This window comes from Gekko japonicus, unplaced genomic scaffold, assembly GCF_001447785.1.
Source record: "Gekko japonicus isolate JY-2015 unplaced genomic scaffold, Gekko_japonicus_V1.1 scaffold4828, whole genome shotgun sequence".
NCBI lineage: Eukaryota > Metazoa > Chordata > Lepidosauria > Squamata > Gekkonidae > Gekko > Gekko japonicus.
In genome coordinates, this window is record NW_015173837.1 from 8505 (window position 1) to 12756 (window position 4252).

A 4252-nucleotide genomic window follows, 5' to 3' on the forward strand; every position below is an offset into this window, starting at 1 on the left:
GCTCTCTAGTTTGATTAGAACTTTGCTTCAGTCACTCTCCTCATGTTCCCAGTGATTGCAGAAATCACGGCTGGCGCAGCAGGTGACATTCATTTTGAAGCCGCTTCTTCTGTTGGTTATTTTTCGCCAGCAGTCACGAAGTCTGAAGGCGCAGCCCTCCATCCTGTACTCCATCACCCCTTCTGTACAGAACGGGAGAGTGAGAGAGAGTGAGGACAGATGTGGCGACTCTTTGGACCTTATTGCAAATCATGATAAGAACGTGCTATGACTAAATAAAGTTCTTTGGCATCTCTTCCTTTGCACTGATCTCTTTTTACAAGATTAATACTAAGGGCCAAACTAGACATTTCATTCGAGACAAGTCAGGTTGGGAGTGCCTAACCTGAGTCGTAGTCATATCATATGTAAAAGGTAAAGGTAAAGGTTCCCTTGCTCGAAAGCCAGTCGAAACTGACTCTAGGGTTGCGGTGCTCATCTCCGTTTCCAAGCCGGAGAGCCAGCGCTGTCCGAAGACGTTTCCATGGTCATGTGGCCGGCATGACTAAACACCAAGGCGCATGGAATGCTGTTACCTTCCCACCGAAGTGGTACCTATTTATCTACTTGCAATTTCTTTCTTTCGAACTGCTAAGTTGGCAGGAGCTGGAACTAGAGACGGGAGCTCACTCCGTCATGCGGCACACTCGGGTCTCGAACTGCTGAACTACCGACCTTCCACAGCCTGCAGTTCAGCGTCTTAACCACTTAAGCCACCGCAGCTCCCATGTCATATGTATGAACTGGGAAACTCACCTTAAAAGCTCTCTGTTATTCTGTTTGGCTCTGGAGCACTGCAAGGAGGGGGATTCAGACTTCCCTCCGATGCCATTTTTGCCAGTGGGAATGGCCACAGGGGACTATTTGCCCCTTTCTGATCTAGACATGGAACCTGAGAAAGGAGCAAACAGGGCACCCCACAACAGTTTCCACTGGTGAAAACTGTGCCTGAAGCCTCTCCTCACCCCTTTCACTGCTCTGGAGCTGACCAGAACAACAGAGTGCTTTTAAGGTGAGTTCCTCAGTTCATATATATACGGCTGCATGTCATGTTGGGCAACCCGACATGACTGGTGTCACATGTAGTGTCTAGTTTGGGCCTAAGGTGTGACAAAAGGGGCTTTGCTCTGCTTCCTAACTGCATTGTTCCCCCCCCCTGCACACAGTATCTTTTGCAAGTCCATCAGTCTCCCTGTTTCTTTCCTAGTGTTCCAGACCACCACGAATCTTGTCTAATAAACAATGGGAGAACCTCAATGAGAAACCCAGAGAGCAATGACAGGCAGATGATACTATGTGTAGGGGAGGGGGAAAGCAGGGGCCATTGGGAAGCTGAGCGCCAGTAAAAGCTCAGCGTACAAAGTCGGGGCTAGATACGACTTTATTCTGCCATGTTTTAATTAAAGAACTTCAGGGCCAAACTAGATGTTACAGCATCCACTGGTCCAATCCATGGATGCCAATGCCATTTTAGAAATGAATTTGTCCATTTACAAGTGCTGGGAGAGTAGGGATGTGAGTCCCCAGGTAGGGGCAGAGGATACCCCAATTTTTCCTGCTCCCCCCAGATGCGGGCCGGCTGGCTGGCAGGGGGGAAGCCCCATCCCCAACAGTCCTCCACAGCCCCAAGGAGTAAATGGGACCTGGCAAACCTATGGGAGGGCCCAATCCTGATCAGGCCAGCAGCACAGCAGGACCCAGTGATTTCTCCCTTCCCCCCATGCATTTTCAGTAGCTGAAACAACCTTGTGGGGGTTGTTTTGGCACTTGAAAAGGCACAAAGGGAACATGATTGCCTGGTCTCTCCATGCCACATGCCCAATATTAGGCACTGGACTCCAGTTGGGTGTAGTTGTTAAGTGCACGGACTCTAATCTGGGAGAACTGGGTTTGATTCCCCACTCCTCCACTTGCAGCTGCTGGATGACCTTGGGCAAGCCATAGTTCTGTCTGGGCTGTTCTCTCAAGGACAGTTTCTGTCAGAGCTCTCTCAGCCCCACCTACCTCACAGGGTGTTTGTTGTGGGGAGGGGAAGGGAAAGGAGTTTGTAAGCTGCTCTGAGACTCCAAGTGAAGGGTGGGGATATAAATCCAATCTCTTCTCTTCTTCTCTTCTGCAGCATTTTTTAAAATGGTCAAATTCATTTCTGAAATGGCATCCGCATCTATGGGCCAGACTCGCAGACACTGTAACATTTCGTTTACCGGCTGTATAAGCTGGTGCTCTTGTCAAAGGAGCTGAGCAAGATCCCAAAATACTTTGTTTTGATCTGTGAAATTTAGCTTTCGGACTAGTGAACTGCCAACTAGATTCATGGGACCCAATGGGACAAAGTTCTGTGGGCACTGGTCCTTCTAAAGACTCAGGGAGCCAGGTAAGGGGAAACTAAGCCATGAGTCAGGCTGCTCTATCTGGAAAATACAAAGTAGCACCAAACAGCAGGTAGCACCACAGCCAGCCACTTGTCCCAGCCCTCATTGCTTTCCTTCATAACACAGTGGACACCTATCAGACAGCCTCAGCTAGGGGGAAAGTGGCTATGGCCACAATAATCCATGCAATGGTCACCTCCAAGCTAGACTACTGTAACTTGCTCTACACTGGCCTGCCTAGGGTTGTCAAACCCCCCGGTTTGCCAGGGGCTCCCCCTTTGCCAGGGGCCCCCAACACCCACAGCCACCCCTCTCTCTCCCTTTAAGTTTGTTGAACCCGTGTTTCCTCCCAAGCCTGATCTCCGCAAGCTTGCAGGGAAATGCCAGCTTCGTGCTCGTAAAAGGGAAACGCGGCTGCTCTTAAAGGGGAAACGACGGCTCCTGCATTTAAAAGGGAAACGCCGGCTCCTTTAAGTGCAGGGAACTGCCGTTTCTGGAGATCTGGCGCACGGGCAGGTGGGGGGGCAGCAGATGTCCCCAACGTGATGTCATCACATCGGGGATGCCCCGCCCCCTCCAGGAACACCCCCAAAGTCCCCCGCTGGGGGTGGAAGATGGACTTGGCAACCCTAGGCCTGCCCTTGAGACTGACCCAGAAATCCCAACTGATCCAGAATGCGGCGGCGCAAGTCCTGACGGGAACACCACAGATGGCACAAAGAAAACCGGTGCTGCGCCAGCTACACTGTCTCCCAGTAGAGTACCAAGACAGGCTCAAGGTCTTGGTTCTGACCTTCAAGGCCTTGAGTGGTCTCGGACCCATGTGTCTTTGAGACCACCTCCTCTGGTACGTCCCCAGGAGAGTGTTACTCTCCGCTGAAAGCCACCTGCTGGTGATCCCCAGCCTGAAAGATATCCAGCTGTCCTTGAACAGAGCCAGGGCCTTTTCGGTCCTGGCTCTGACCCGGTGGAACGCTCTGCCAAACACCACCAGGACTTGATGCAATTCCACAGGGCCAGTAAGACAGAGATGTTCCTCCAGGCTTTTGGTTGGGGACAGCAACAGTTTTTCCGTCATAGCTGGCACCCTCCTTTCTGGCACTCATCTTTCCCTCCTCGTGCCCTGCCTGCGAGGCGGCGACACCGTTCAGGATCAGATTAATTACACCGTCTTGAGACTCTTTTAAGAATGCATCGAATGTATTTATTGAATCTATGAATTTTAACGTGTGGTACTTGATTTTAAGCGAGCTGCGGTGGCTCAAGTGGTCAAGACGCGGAACTGCAGGCTGTGGAAGGTCGGTAGTTCAGCAGTTTGAGACCCGGGTGTCGCATGATGGGGTGAGCTCCCGTCTCTAGTTCCAGCTCCTGCCAACCTAGCAGTTCGAAAGCAAGAAATTGCAAGTAGATAAATAGGTACCACTTCGGTGGGAAGGTAACAGCGTTCCGTGCGCCTTGGTGTTTAGTCATGCCGGCCACATGACCACAGAAATGTCTTCGGACAGCGCTGGCTCTTCGGCTTTGAAACAGAGATGAGCACCGCAACCCTAGAGTCGAATTTGACTGGCTTTCAAGCAAGGGAACCTTTACCTTTACTTGATTTTAACTTTTGTTGTATATTGCCTAGAGCCTTGTGTACACAGGGATCGAGCAATTTATAAATCTAAAATATCAATCAATAAATAATTCAGGGAGATCTCCAGACTCCACCTGGAAGCTGGCCACCCTAGCAAAAAGGTTGCACAGTATTCCCCCCCTTTTTTCCCCCATTTTTGCTGCTGTTTCGAACCCCAGATCTTCCATTAAAATTTTAGAACTGCCTTAGTCAAAGGGATTTAGGA